Consider the following 16,578-nt stretch of genomic DNA (forward strand, 5'->3'; position numbering starts at 1 on the left):
AATCCATGCAGAACCACAGATAAGGAAGGCTGACTATATAGTTATAATGTGGTTTTACCACTGTGCACAGGGTCCGTGCCTATAACCCCTCTGTGTTGTTCAAGGGTCATCTGTATTTATAATTTTGTAGTATGAAGCATAAGGTTAAAGTATGATTATGATAGCAATACTTATTCATGGTGACAAGGCACTGAAGCATAATAAATGTACCCAAGTACGGTAGTCACTCCCTTATCCACGGGTGTCGGGGGGTACCTTCCAAGACTTTCAGCATGGCCCTGAAAACCATGGATAGCACCAAACCCTCAGCAGTACCCCCTTATTCAAGATTTTGCTTTGGACAGTTTAAGTTACCCTCAGTTGACCTTATTTGACTGTGGGTAACTGAAACCACAGAAAGGAAAGCTGCTGATAAAGCAGGACTACACTCATGTGAAATATCTTCCCTATTCTTAGAGGGAAAAAAATGGAAACTTACATCAAGGTAACAAAAGTGAGTCATGCAGTTAAAAATTTGAAAAAGTAGATAAACTCAATCTTTTTCTGTTGAAAGTATCAGTACACATACGCAGGAATGTTAGAGTAACTGTTGTATCATTGTTTAGGCATCATCCAGAGTTAGACTAGGAACTGCCTAACCATGCAATTCAACACAATAAATTATTGACACTTCTGTTTTCTGATGAACTTGACTCAACAGCAGTGGGCTGTGTACACTATGTCACTTCAGTTTTAAGTTTAAAGCAGACAGAGTCTAGGCAGTATGCAGGTCTGCCCATGATTTGATGTCTCTCAGCTCAGGGTTCTTAGAAGTCATAATAATGAGTTTTCAGGTTTAAAGAGGGAGGCACTGAAGAACGTGTTGCCCCCTGGGTTTTCCAGTGGACTTTCTTGGGACTCTTTGCCCCTTGGGACTCTTCCCTTTAGTCCATGGGGATGCTTGAATAAAGGAGAATGATTCTGGTAAAGGTCAGATAGATTCTCAACTAGGTGATGGCATAGAATCTGAAAAGTGGCAAATATACACACGTATATCCATTTTAGCAACAACCAAATTATAATTTTCAAATCATTTTATATTACATCTGTCAGAACTGCAAAGGACATCAGGGTTCAGGGTTCCCACCACTGCTGTAATCATAGTCACTCTGCTTGGTCTTCCGTGTAAGAATTTGAGTGAAGAACCAGTTCAGCTGCTTAAATTAAAAACTACAGATCTCATCTTAGCATCTTGTGTTACACATGAGGAATTTGAGGTATAGAGCGATTAAGTGGCAGCACATCAGGCTTTGGTTTCATCTTCACTCTACCAGTCTCAATTACACCAGGTTGGATCCCTGTATTTTAATGACTACCTTAGGTATAACTTGCAGGTGAAAACTGGGGAATGGTCTATGAAATGGGCATCCAGTAAAATATTACTTAATAAGCTCCCCTGAACATGATCACTTGTATATAGTACAGAACACCTGGATGATATTCTCTACTTAGCAATTACAATGCTTGTTTAAAAGATTATGTTCCACGAAAATTTTCAGGTGCTGTACAGTTATCTACCTGAGAATATCTAGTCATCATTATCAGGTTTACATAACTTGTTCCGTTGCATTATGACAACCCTGGCCAAAGCCATAGGAGGTAGCCTGTTATTCTTCACCCTCCATCGCCAAGCAATTAATAAAAAGCCCACCTTACTCGCTCAGTGACACATAAAATTCCACAGGAAAAATAAGTCACTTGTTTAGGCTTGTGTGTTTTTCACTTACAATGGAAAAAAAAAAAAAAAACATGTGACACTCATGACTATTCAAGCTTCTTAGCCACAAGGACCTCAATGTGAATCAGTTTGTTTATCCTGACTTACAGTGGAACAGGTAAAGGGAAATCCTAATAGATAAAAAGGGTAAAATATTAATAAACTGCCATGAAAATTTTTTATAACATTTGTCTTTCGACATTTTGGGGAAAATCTAATTTCCCTTATTTTCTTAGCTATGCAGGTAATACTTCTGAAAAACTAAGTGGTTCCTAAAGTGGAAAGAAATACTAATAAATTCATAAGAGTGGTACTTCTACCACAACAAAGCTATGGAGGGAAAATCTGAGACCATAACAAAATATAATTTTTATTACTATATTTACAAGGTTGACAAAAATATTACGTGTGCCTCTTTTTTATCTATAGCCTCCATTCTGTTGACATTTTTGTTTTTCCTGGCCAGGGACATTTTGAAGTAGGGAATATTTGATTAAAAGCTACAAAGCACAATCCGCTTATCAATGTCAGGTCAACTCCATTTATAAAAAATCCTGTTGCAACCAAAATAGCTCAAATGAGTATATTTTCAAATATTAGAATAATAAATTCTTTGTTACAATAGGATCTATTCATTCCACTAAGAGTTTTCTTGCCATCTTTATGAAATAAGCATATATCATATAAAGATACCAAAGATAAGATTGACTAGGTGAAATACATACTGACACCATCTGGTTGATTTTAACAGAATTGTCATTAATCAGTTGCCCATGACAAAATGAACAATACTGCACTCCAATATGTTAAAAAATATATATATTTGAGATTAGTAAGAAAACAAGGCCTATCACAGAAACTAGGCATCCACTACCTTAAATATTTTCTTCAAATTTTTTCACCTTTAGACTATCTAAAAGTAATTATTAACAATGAAATTGAAAATAAAGTACTCTTCTTTAAAATATTCCAATGTTTTCAACACTGTTTGCAAGAAAGGATTCAGGCATAAACTAAATATTCATGAAAATGGAATTTTCTTTAAATAGTGATTATAATTTTGATGATATTAGAAAGCGGTCTAGTATTAATTTTCTGACAATGCATTTTCCAATTTACTCATGCTTTTCTGTTTTAACAGATAGCTTACAAATGATTAGAAGAACTGATTCTTTCTGAGACTCATCAGATCACTACCTGTAAAATCCGTGTCTATTTGTGGAAAACGTATGGTAGAGAAAACATCTGCTTAGCATTTAAATGGAAAAGACATCAGTCCACTCACATTCAGTTTGCAAGAGAACTCCAGGTAGCATGCAGATGGTTGTGTTTGGGTGGAGAAGCCAGATAGAGGGTGAAGATACTGGTAAGTGTCCCAAGCTGATGGAAGGCAGGCAGGGGGTGAGAGTATAGTAAGCATGTTCTCCTTAGATAATATTTCAGTGTGCTAATCATCCACAGGGAGAAAATTTAAAAGAGGAGAATTTTAAAGAAATGCTCTATGTGACAATATTTATTACTTCTACCACTGGTAGGTAGTTCAAATCAAGAAAGGACAAGACCTAGAAAGTTTTGTTAAAATATATATATATATTTATAACTGGCAAAATGATCTGTTTCAGTTGCATGTTTTCCTTGTACTTTGATCTTTTTGTACTGATATTTAAGTTTCTGCTTTATGATCTCCTTCCAATGATAGAACCAGACCTCTTGGAAACCACGTTCATCAGACCTGGGAGTTTGAAAGAAGCAGGTGCTGAACCTTAGTGTTTCCCTGAATAAGAAAAATGGGCTGGGATAGAAACTGTGGGCTCATCGCTGATGCTGTCATTGGTGCAGTCCTGGCTGTGTTTGGAGGTATTCTAATGCCAGTTGGAGACATGCTTATTGAGAAGACAGTTAAAAAGTTACAAGTATTATCAAGAATATTTCTTGTCATTTTGATTCATTACATTTTTATGCTCTTTTTGCTTAGGGTGTCTCTTTTATATTTCATTGTAACTGGCAACTTTGTGTCTTCTACACAAAGGTTATTATGAACCACTGAAAGTCTACATGGTAGAGAAATGGTCAAATTTTTATGTATATTCTGTATGAATGCTTTGTCAACCAAGTTCTGAAAAAAAAAAAACTATTGTAGGTAAGCAGATAAGTGGAAATAATTGCTTTTATGTCCAAATAATATGTTGATATGCTTTTTTGTACACATATATACCATTTTTTATTGAAAGATTCTTTAAATTCTATTGTGCTTTACAATTTTCAAGTTTCACATACATGATTTCATGTAATTTCATAATAACAATTTATCCCCTACCCCTATATTGTCCCTCCCTCCTCTCCTCTCCTCACTGGTAACCACTAATTTGTTCTCTATATCTGTGAGCCTGCTTCTTTTTTTTTTCTCACTACTTTGTTGTATATTTTAGATTCCACATATAAGTGATATCATACAGTATTTGCCTTTTCCGTCTGTCTTATTTCACTTAACACAATGCCCTCCAAGTCCATCTATGTCGCTGCAAATAGCTAAAAAAATTTTCATGGCTGAGTCGTTATTCCTTTGTGAAAATATACCACTTCTTTATCCATTCATCTGTTGATGGACACTGAGGATGCTTCCATATCTTGGCAATTGAAAATAATGCAGCTATGAATATTAGGGTGCACGTATCTTTTCAAATTAGTGGGGTTTTTTTCACATATATAGCCAGGAGTGGAATTTCTGAGTCATATGGTAGTTCTATTTTCAGTTTTTTTGAGAAACCTCCACACTATTTCCCACAGTGGCTGAACCAATTTACATTACTACCAACAATGAATCAGGGTTCCCTTTTCTCCACATCCTTGCCAACGTTTCTTATTTGTCATTTTTTTAATAATAGCCATTCTGACATGTGTGAGTAATATCTCATTGTGGTTTTGATTTGTGTTTTTCTGATGATTAGCAATGTTGTATATCTTGTCATGTGCCCATTGGCCATCTGATTTCCTGTTTTAAAAATGTCTATTAAGTTCTTCTGCCCATTTTTTAAATAGGTTGTTAGGTTTGGGTGTTTTTGATGTTGAGTTGTATGAGATGATTATATATTTTTGATATTAACCTCTTATCCATGGTCATAGCATTTACAAATATTTTCTTCCATTCAGTAAGTTGTCTTTTCGTGTTGTCAATCTTTCCTTTGCTCTGCAAAAGCTTTTAAGTTTAATTAGGTCCCATTTGTTTATTTTTGCTTTTATTTCGTTTGCTTTTTGAGACAGAGCTAAAAAAAATATTGCTGCGATTTATGTCACAGAGTGTTCTGCCTATGTTTTCCTCTAGGAGTTTTATGATATCCAGTTTTAAATTTAAGTCTTTAATCCATTTTGAGTATGTTTTTGTATATGTTATGAGGGAGTGTTCTAGTTTCATTGATTCTCATGAGGTTGTCCAGCTTTTGCAACACAATTTGCTGAAGAGAATGTCTTTTCTCCATTGTATGTTCTTGTCTCCTTTGGTGAAGTTTAATTGATCATAGGAATGGGTTTATTTCTGGGCTCTCTATTCTGCTCCATTGATCTATGTGTCTGTTTTTGTGCTAATACAATACTGTTTTGATTACTGTAACTTTGTATAATTCTCTGAAGTCAGGAAGCTTGATTTCTCTAGCTCCATTTTTTTTTCTCAAGACTGTTTTGGTTATTTGGTGTCTTTTGTGTTTCCATAGAGATTTTTAAATTATTTGTTCTAGTTTGTGGAAAATGTCATTGGTATTTTGATAGAGATTGCACCAAATCTCTAGTTTGCCTTAGGTGGTATGGTCATTTTAATAATATTAATTCATCCAATCCACAAACACAGTATATCTTTGCATCTGTTTGTGTTGTCTTTAATTTCTTTCATCAGTGTCATATAGTTTTCCAAGTACAGGTCTGTTACCTCCTTAGGTAGGTTTATTTCTAGGTATTACATTCTTTTTGATGCAATGGTAAATGGGATTGTTTCCTTAATTTCTCTTTCTGATAGTTCAATGTTAGTGTATAGAAATGCAACAGATATCTATATTAATTTTGTATCCTGCAAGTTTACTGAATTCATTGATGAACTCTAGTAGTTTTCTGGTGGCATATTTACGATTTTCTATGTATAATATATGTCATTTGCAAACAGTGACAGTTTTACTTCTTCCTTTCCAATTTGGATTCCTTTTATTTCTTTTTCTTCTCTGATTGGTGAGGCTAGGACTTCCAAAACCATGTTGAAGAAAAGTGGAAAGAGTGTACATCCTTGTCTTGTTCCTTATCTTAGAGGAAATACTTTCAGCTTCTCACCATTGAGTATGATGTTAGCTGTGGTTTGTTATGCATGGCCTTCATTATGTTGAGGTAGGTTACCTCTGTGCCCACCTCCTGGAGAATTTTTATCATAAATGGAATTTTTATCATAAATAGAATTTTATCAAAAGCTTTTCCTGCATCTATTAAGATGATCATATGGTTTTTATTCTTCATTTTGTTAATGTGGTGTATCACACTGTTTGATATGCAGATACTGAAAATTCCTTCCATCCCTGGAATAAATCCCACTTGATCATGATGTATGATCCTTTTAACATATTGTTGGATTTGGTTTGCTAACATATTGTTAAGGATTTTTGCATCTATATTCATCAGTGATATTGGCTTTTAGTTTTCTTTTTCTGTACTATGTCTGGTTTTGGTATCAGGGTGACACCGGCCTCATACAATGAGTTTGAAAGTATTCCTTCCTCTGCAATTTTTTGGAATAGTTTCAGAAGGATAGGTGTCAATTATTCTCTAAATATTTAGTAGAATTCACCTGTAAAGCCATCTGATCCTGTACTTTTATTTATTCAGAGTTTTTAAATTACTGATTGAATTTCATTACTCGTAATTGGTCTGTTCACATTTTCTATTTCTTCCTGGTTCAGTCTTGGGAGACTGTATCTTAGAACTTGTCCATTTCTTAGTGTAGGTTGTCCATTTTATTGGCACACAGTTTTTCATAGTAATCTCTTATGATCTTTTGTACGTCTGTGGTGTCAGTTATAACTTCTCCTTTTTCATTTCTGATTTTACTGATTTGGCCTATTTCTTTTTTTTCTTGATGAGTCTGGCTAAAGGTTTATCAAGTTTGTTTATCTTTTCAAAGAACCAGCTTTTAGTTTTATTGATTTTTTTTTTTTTTTTAGTTTCTATTTCATTTTTTTCTGCTCTGATGTTTATGATTTCTTTCCTTCTACTAACTGCAGGTTTCTTTTTGTTCTTCTTTCTCTAGTTCCTTTAGGTGTAAGTTAAGATTGTTTAACTGAGATTTTTCTTGTTTCCTGAGGTAAACTTGTATCACAGTAAACTTCTCTCTTAGAACTGCCTTTGCTGCAAAACACTGGTTTTGGATCATCATGTTTAATTTTCATTTCTCTCTAGGTAATTTTTGATTTCCTCTTTGATTTCTTTAGTGATCCATTGGTTGTTTAGTAACATATTGTTTAGCCTCCACGTGTTTTGTTTTGTTTTGTTTTGTTGCAGTTTTTTTCTTGCAGTTTATTTCAAGTCTCATTGCACTGTGGTCAGAAAAGGTGCTTAATATAATTTCAATTTTCTTAAATTTACCAAGGCTTCTTTTGTGGCCTAGCATGTGATCTATCCTAGAGAATGTTCCAGGTGCACTTGGAATGAATGTGTATTCTGCTGCTTTCAAGTGGAATGTTCCATATATATCAATTAAGGCCATTTGGCCTAATGTGTCACTTAAGGCCAGTGTTTCCTTACTGATTTTACATATGGATGATCTATATGATGTAAGAGGGGTGTTAAAAATCCTCTACTATTATTGTGTTATTGTCAATTTCTCCTTTTATGTCCATTAATATGTGCCTTATATGTTTAGGTGCTCCTATTTTGGGTGCATATATATTTACAAGTATTATATCTTCTTCTTGGTTTGATCCCTTGATCATTATGGAGTGTCTTTCTCTGTCTGTTATAACTGTCTTTATTTTAAAATCTATTTTGTCTTATATAAGTATTGCTACTCTGGCTTTCTTTTGAATTCCATTTGCATGGAATACCTTTTTCCACCCCTCACTTTCAGTCTGTGTCTTTAGATCTGAAGTGAGTCTCTTGTTCACAGTATATATATGGGTCTGTTTTTGTATGCATTCAGCCATTCTGTCCTTTGGTTGGAGCATTTAGTCCATTTACATTTCATGTAATTATTGATATTTATGTTCTTATTGCCATTTTATTAATATTTTTGAATTCATTTTTGTAGGTCTTTTTTCTTCCCTTCCTCTTTTGTTCTCTTCTCTTGTAATTTTATGGCTATCTTTAGTGTTATGATTTATTCCGTTTTCTTTTTTGTGTGTATATATATATTATAGACTTTTGATTTGTGGTTACCATGTGGTTTTTGTATAGCAGTCTATATATACATGCATGATTGTTTTAAGTTGTTGATCTCAATTTCAAATGCATTTTTAAAAACCTTCATTTGTACTCTCCTCCTCTCATGATGACTTTTTGATATTATATTTTACATCTAGTTATTTTTTTGTATTCCTTAACTGCTTATTATTAATTGCTTTTAATTATGTCCAAACTGTATATTGATATGCTTTTGAATAAGAAATAAGTAACTGTATTTTGTGAGAGTATATTTACAAAAGTAGTTGCACTCTGGTTAATGTTCAGAAAAGTAAAATGATATTTCTTATATATAACTTAAACATAACTGTGTTTAATATTGATACATGAATATTTGGTAAAACTGGTAAAAATTATTTTTTTTTGCTAAACTGCTTTTTAAAATATGTGTAATAATATATGATTGTCTTATAAATATTGATATTTCCCATTGATGAAGTTGTATACTTGACTCTTAAAAAATATTTTCAGAAATGATATATAGGACATACCCCAGTATTTACATAATAAGTTGACTATAGTTTTAACTAAAAATAAAGTGACTTGGTATATAGACTTTGCACAACAAACCAAAATTTATCTCCATCCTAGTTCTTTCTAATTCAGCTTCACACTCACCAACTTTAATTGATAAAGAGACAGAAAACTAAAATAAGGAGTAGCAGATCTGCTGAAGTCCTAAACCAGGGATGGAAAATTCAAATTTCAAGTGGCTTCAAGGGTTTGAAGACAAAGTTAAAAAAAAAATTTGAAGATGCCAAGAATAAGATAAAGTGAAAAGAGGAACTACTGGAATTTAAAAGTGTGTGCTCTGCCTAAAGGCATGTGTGTTCATTTTTTAAACCTAATGCTGGCCAAATAAAACATATCTGAGTGCTGGCCTCAGCTCTCAGCCTGGTTCAGATGTCAATGGTCTAGATGTTAGTTAGCACAGTGCACATTGGAGAACAAGAACTGGTTCATAAAATGGGCTAGACTACCAACTCATACTGCAATTTCTGTTCCTGCCAAGACCATTATCTGTCTCATCCATGTTTGACAAATAAATATGTAGATTTAATTTCAAATCAAGTTTCTTAGGACAAGAAGTTATTATTTTCCAATGCTTTGTTTTTGTTGTTTTGCTAAAATGCTTATGTTTTACAGTTTAAATAAATTGTCTCATTGTACCATTACAGCTGTTGTCTCAGTATAAAAGACAGAAAAATAGGACATTTTAAGGTACACTTTCTATACTTGCCTGCTATATTGGCTTAGTAATAATATAGTAATTTCTATCTTTTCTGTTACTAACAGATTGCCTATCTTCAACTGCATACATTTAATTGAAAAAAAATATTATAAGTTGAATGCCATCTCCTTCCTTGGAATTGCCAGATTTCTTGATACCATTTTTTATACAGTTCAACAGAGACATAGAGGTGATGGTGAGGTGATGGTTATCTAATGGTGTGACAGAATTGTCATTGCTCAACACCTTTCTTATTCTATAAACTGTGCTTCCCTTCTCAATTTTCTGTGTAGAGAGAACAGGGTCAGTTCTAACACACAGACTATAACTTATATTATGGAAAAGTTTTCAGAATAGAAAAGTCACGACAATCTTCCAGTGCATAGCATTTTACATTAAGACTATTTTTTTTGTGATACATAATTGATTATCAATAGCTGAATAGTGAACAACTATACTTTCTTCTTATTATTAAACAATATTATACATATAGATTCTGTTAGATGGCAGGAGAGGTGCAGGAGAGGTGCTAGCATCTATTTTAATTGTTTAATACTTATGTCTAAGTTCACAATGGCTAATCCTGAGGAAATAAGAGTTTTCAGACATCAGAAATTTGCTTTTGTATAGAGGCTAAGAGAGAATAAAATAAATATTTATCTCAAGAAATATAAGTTTTAACTGGGCCAAAGCAAATTGTAAAAAAATATAGAGACCTGTGAAACTCTATAATTGAATTCTAAAGTATAGAATATGGAAAAATAAATGTTATTTAGAAAGAGAACTTTCTCAGAGTACTCAATAACTTCAGGAAGAAGATGAGACTTGAGTTGCATTTTGAAGTATAAAACTTTGAATGTCCAAAATGGACTGCAATAAAGGTGTCAAAGAACTGGTTAATACGATGGATAAAGTTGTGGAAATGCAACTAAATGTGATGAGGGAAGGAACAATGTAGAAAATGTGCCAGAAATACAGGATTAACAAGAGAGATGATTAGAAAGACAACAACACGTGGTAAGATTTAGGAAGCTTTGAACATTACGCAGAAGACTAATTAATGATGTGATAGACAACAGTAGTTGGTGTATGTTTTCTGGTAGGGGTTAGAAATAACAAAATCTGCATTTAGAGATTGATATCAAATATACTATATACTAATATACTATATACTAAATAATTTAGTGTTATTTAGTGTTACTAAGAGCTTCATATATACAAATTCATTTAATCTTCACAAGTATCTAAGAGAAGGTACTCATATTTTACCCATTTTACAGTCACACAACCTTAAATCAACTTGCTAACTCACCTAGCCAAAAAGAGGACGAGTCAGTTTCCAAACGTAGGCAATCTGAAAGGAGGGACTTGCTGATTTACATAGCTTTGTACTCTGTAGTTCTCCAATAGAAAGTGTTCGAAAGTGAGGAGACCCAAAACAGGAAACACTAATATAGGACATGACCACTTTCAAGGAGAATTTAAGACTCCCTTTAGAAAGATCTTTCCACAGTCTGCACATAACAAAAGGCACTCTGGTCTAGTGTGGTGGAGTACATAGAACTGATGGGTGATGGGATGCAATGGGATAGAGGGACTAAACAGGGAGAGAGAGGAGTAAAAAGAACAAAATGCAAAATATCCAACTGAGTTATTGATAGAAATGTATACCTTAGGAGAAAAAGAGAGAGGTTTTATAAGTGATTTCATTTGAACATCAGTGTATATTTCAAAGATCAGAGCTCAGAGAGTTGATCTTTACTATAGAGATTACAGATAAAACTAAACATTAGATTTACTTTCTAGAGAGTTTGAATGTAGAGACAAAGGACCGAGAAATTGGCACACATCTCTGAGTTTTGTGTAATCCCAGAGAGCAAAGTGTCTTACCCCTGCCTCAGGAGCACTTAGGTTACTGCTGTTATTTATACAAATTTATACAAGTTTTAGTACTGATCAGATTTTGTTTACCATTGAAATCATTGCAGATTACTTGCTTCATTTTATGGACTAATACCAAATTGAGAAAGTTATTACCTGTATAAAAGTGCCATTAGAAAAAGAAGAATTAAAGTGCTTAATTTGAAAAGATCAGAAAATCATCTCATGTTGTTATCTAATTTTTAAAGTACAGAGTTGGGACTCTATGATGCCCTCTGGTTCTAAAAGATGGCACCTTGACACCAGCAGTTGGAACAGCCTAAAATGGTCCATATATTACACTTCACATATTTTACTTCATATATATATGTATTTCTTTACTCTTTATTTCCAAGGAATGTTCTTTTAGGGACTTCATGCTTTTTATGCACTGTATGTAAAAATTTCTTTACCAGTATTTTAGACTATGATTCCTACTAGATTTGTATGGGCCCAGCAGGTTTATGCAATCTTGCTAGATAGACTAAAAGTCAATGGCATGAGCTATCACGAATGTGGAAAGTAGAACCTACCAAAGGACTTCAGAAAAAGGACAAAGAAGGGAATTAAAGATTTCTTTCTCTCAACATGCACAGACATACATATACATAATTCACACACGAGAAAATTTTCTGAACGTGGGAAAACTGCTTGTAATTGGTCCAAATCAGAACAAATTTTAGTAGTGAGAGGAGAGGATGAATACTGTTTTCAGTATGTTTCTACTTTTTAAGGAAGTTTTGATTTCACTAGATGGGGAGTAAATATTAAAATGATTAAATAGCAGAAAAAGAAGTGTCATAAGATTTTAGATGAGTTATTTCCACAGGACTGGTTTAGACAGTAATGTTAAGAACAAAGTAGTGAAAGCAATCTGGGAAGTAAATGAGATGAGAGTTCTCCCTAGAAAGGGTGGATAGAATTTGTATAATAATAGTAGCAATGTTTATTAAATGCTTATTGTATGCTAACACTATTCTCAGTGCTCATATTTATTAATTCTTATAACAACCTATAAGGATAAATATTTAATTACTCCATATTCTGCTTATTTTGACTTTCAAAAATACTAATTTTATATAGTTCAACCTAATATTAATATTTTTATTATACTCATTGTACAGATAAGGAAAGTGAGGTACAAAGAAATTAAATAACCTGCCCAAGTTTAAATGGTTAGCATGTGACCAAATTGGGGATCAAACTCGTAGCATCTAGTTTCATTGCTAGTTTCATTGCTTCACTCTAGGCTTTGAGTAAAGAAGCCAATGTATTTGGTCAGGCTGGGACTAGGACAAGGAAATCTACTCAAAGATTAAAATCTGCTGTGTATGATTCTGTTTCTTAGAACTCTATAAGAGCCTTGAGAAATGGGACTATATATATTTTTACATATGCATTCTATACACTTCATGCATAGGAAGATATTAAGGACAATTTACTAGTTACACTAAAGTTGACCATCATGTTGATGAGTACTGTTTTCCTGTAACAGCAATAATAAAGTGACCATGTGACTAGATAGAAGATACTATTCTCCCAAACATCTGCTTTCAAATTAATGTAGCAAAGAGAAGCTTCAAGGTAAATGGCTTTCAATGCAGCTGCAGACCATGCCATGTAAGAGTCATCAGGCTGGAATCCAGTTATTACTAGGGCTGGATAATCTGAACATTTAAAGTCAGGGACACATACTGATGTACTTCTCAGCCAAGTGAGAGGATCTTAAATTATATTACTTTTTCTGTACACATATTTATCACCTTTGTACTTCAAATTTAGTGAAAGATGTGCAAAATAAACCAGATAGCCCAAGGTCAATTTAAAATCAAGGCCTCTTAAATTCACAAAGGACATAAAAACTTTTCCTCCTTTGAAAACTAAAGGAACTGAAGATAAAATTAGTCTTAGTACTCAAGTAGGCCAATACAATTTTCTAATACATACGGTAGTGTTACGATCAGAAGAAATTTATTTCTGTTCTGACTGCTTCAATATTTTTCTCTTTGTCTCTGAACAAATCATGGTATTATGGAAACTACACAAGATTGGAGTAAAAGGCCTGATTCTCCATTACCTACTACTAAATTGTCATACAACACTGAATCAGACATCTGTTTCTCTAGGACCCACTTCTACCTGTAAAAAAAATGGATGGGGTTAGATGACCCTAACTCTAACAACTGATAATTCATGCACTGATTTCAACTCTTTGTGTTTCAACTTTCCCATTTAAAAAAATATCTATCTATCTGTCTGTCTGTCTATCTATCTATCTATCTATCTATCTATCTATCTATCTATCATGTCTCCAGATGAACAAAAAAAGCAAAGTGATTCATGGCATTTAGAAGAAAAAGCATGATACACTTAACGATGCCTTTTGGTATTAGATGCACAACCATGATAGTTAGAGAGTTTTCCGTCCTGCCAAGTACATTCTATCACAGTACCGTTTCAATTCTATAAGCATATATTGTGTTCCTCTCATTAAAAACTGAAATAAAATATGTACCTTCAGAGGTACATGATAAACACTTAATATTGTATTAGTCCTTAAGATTCTATAGTGTGAGAGTAATCATGTGTATGTGTGTATGCTCATGTGTGTTTTCCCCTCATAAAGTCTCTTGAAAAGGGTAAATTAACATAGCTTTCAGCTTCCATATAGATTTCAGCTATAACACTCTGATCATTTAGGGTAAACATCTTTACATTTAGAGGAATAGCAATAATACTTTATCTATGTGCAATTCTGTCTTAATTTTGGGCTTGCTATGGAAATAAGACTTTTTAGGAGCAAATAAAAAGATTTCCAAGGACAATTGCTTGTAAAAAGTAAGAAGGTCTCACATTGCTTTGGTAGCTCCAATGTACCCAGTGTAAAAGGATTGCAACAACACAGGATTTCATAATGGCATTATACCTGATGCCCTGTTCTTCTCTAAGGAATTCCCTTATTTTCTACATTAAGCAATAAGTAAAGTATCGTGAAGAAAGCTAACTCAATTTGAGTTCTACCAACTAAGTGCAGAGATGACAGAAACAAAAAAATTAGTAAAAACACGGTGTAAAAGAGGACCAGCCTAAGGGTCAGAGACTAGGATCCTCGTCATGATTCTACTTCTAGGTATTTGCCTCGGTTACCCGTGGGCCAGACACCTGGTTTCTCAGAGCCTCAGCACGGTCTACTAGAAAATGTGCTAATGTTCAATGTCCTTTCCTGATCCATCATTCTATGAATTGGTGCTTGCAGGTGAAGGAAACAAAGAAGTCAGATTGTCCCTGTGTTCATGGGTCTTGTTAGGCTCATTTTGTGTGAAATACTTTCCTCCCTCTTCCTCTAACACTAAGGTATGTTGGAACTTTACACCTGGGCATTCCTCCCAAGGTACTTACTTGGAAACACTTCCTGCTACAAAGTCACCTTTGTCTGCGTTAGCTATTAGAGCTTCATAGGTTTCCTGCTCAGAGAGTGAAAGCCTTGGAAGGAATCCAGGAGAGCATCTATGATAACTCCCTCATTTTACAGATAATGAAATTGACCCAAGGTGTTTGGTGACTTTCTACTCAGTCCCAGCTCCTGAAGCACAGGAGAGGTTTCTAATGTAGGATTTTCTGATTCTGTCATTGGTATTTTTTTCTGTTTGTCTATCATTACTACAAGGGGCATCAATTATTTTAATGGATTTCACAAAAGAATAAAAGGAAAACTTCCTTCATCCTTTTATCTAAAAAGTAGTAACCTAATTGTACTGAATTAGACTGTTGTAATTTTTGGAAACATGTACTAACAGGTTGCTGTAAATATACTGAGAATTAGGGAAGCCACATTGAGCAGGATTTTGAAGGAGAGAAGTCAGATTTGTGTTTTTCTTAATTTAACAAACGTTATGTGACTTCCCCCTGAAGTATCCAATTTTTGAAAAAAGAGAAAAAGCTTCCAATACCACTAGATTTTTCTCTGTTTTTCTGTTTTGCCTTCTCAGTCCAACTCACTGAGGGCAGAAGAGAAGTTAATGTTCAACCTGATAAGAACTTTTTGGAAAAGGTTTAATAAAATTTCCTTAGTAAACTGTGTTGTGAACTCTCCCATAAGGTCACTCTAAAGCTTGCCAATGGTTGGCCTTACAATCAACAGACATGTCTGCAATATTACACACTGATCCTCTTTGTAAAAGATTAACTAAAAGAGATTGCTATCATAATTTGTTGAAAACATTTCTGTTGCAAACATATGGCAGGTTACAAAGGTTCTCATGAGGAAGATATTTGAGCTTAGTCCTTTTATTGAATAATTAAAGGTTCTAAACTCCGACAAGTGCCCGTACCTACTACAAAGAAATAACCCAAACTTGTTTTCTTTTTCATAGGAAGCTGTCCTTGACGAAGGTACAATTGCTTTCAAAAATTGGGTTAAAACAGGCACAGCAGTTTACAGACAGTTCTGAATCTTCGATGTGCAGAATCCAGAGGGAGTGGCAGTTAACAGCAGCAAAATTAAAGTTAAGCAAAGAGGTCCTTACACGTACCAGTGAACGAGTCCCCATAATAAGTGGCACTCTTTCCTTGACCATATGTATTTCTGAAAAAGCTTCCACTTGACAACTGCCAATGTAATGAAATATACTCGTTATTTTCTTGTCATTAATATACACTGAAATTTTTGTTTCTGCCTATATAAAACCCTAATCTAAGGATATAATGATGATACGAAATATATATTTTATTATGAATTTATCAGCATCAATTAACTGCCCTACATTTAGGAAGTTACAGGAGTTTTACACTTGTGGCATGTATTCTCAACAAGTGTAAAATATGCATGCTAAATAGAAAAAAATCTATCACAATTTTAAAACCAGAGCACTTTGAAATCATAAAATTGAAAGTGTAGGTTATATGAGTGGTTCTCCAAGGGCAGCTCCCGAACAAGCAACATCAGCATCTCCTGGGAACTAAGTAGAAATGCAAATTCTCAGGCCCCTCCTTAGACCAAATGAATCAGAGACTCTTGGTTTGGAGCTCAGCAATGAGTTTTACAAATACTCTGGGGGATTTAAATACACACTCAGTTCTGAGAACCACAGCATTAAACTGATTCTACCTAACTACAATACCTGCTAAGGACTTCTATTCAAACTATTTTCCAGGTCTTAAGGGTATTTGTATTTATTCAGTAGTTTCATTCTTATATTTTCTCCAGTACTGAGACTAAATAAGCTATACCTTTATCTTACATACC

At 33.9% G+C, this 16,578-nt stretch overlaps 1 long non-coding RNA gene across 10 annotated transcripts in view; it reads left to right on the plus strand.

Moving 5' to 3' along the window:
* LOC309666292 overlaps positions 1-16,578 on the plus strand; it is a 42,990-nt gene that overhangs the window by 5,154 nt on the left and 21,258 nt on the right. For 8 of the 10 annotated variants that reach the window (XR_014267003.1, XR_014267004.1, XR_014267005.1 and 5 more), the window contains exon 2: positions 3,456-3,613. The exons of 1 other annotated variant lie outside the window; for it this stretch is intronic. This is a non-coding gene — a long non-coding RNA (uncharacterized lncRNA). Of the gene's footprint in view, positions 1-3,455; positions 3,614-15,779; positions 15,868-16,578 lie in introns of those variants that run through there. One more of the 10 variants, XR_014267012.1, reaches the window with a different exon arrangement.

This window comes from Balaenoptera physalus (assembly GCF_965194825.1).
Source record: "Balaenoptera physalus genome assembly, chromosome: 8".
Taxonomy (NCBI): domain Eukaryota; kingdom Metazoa; phylum Chordata; class Mammalia; order Artiodactyla; family Balaenopteridae; genus Balaenoptera; species Balaenoptera physalus.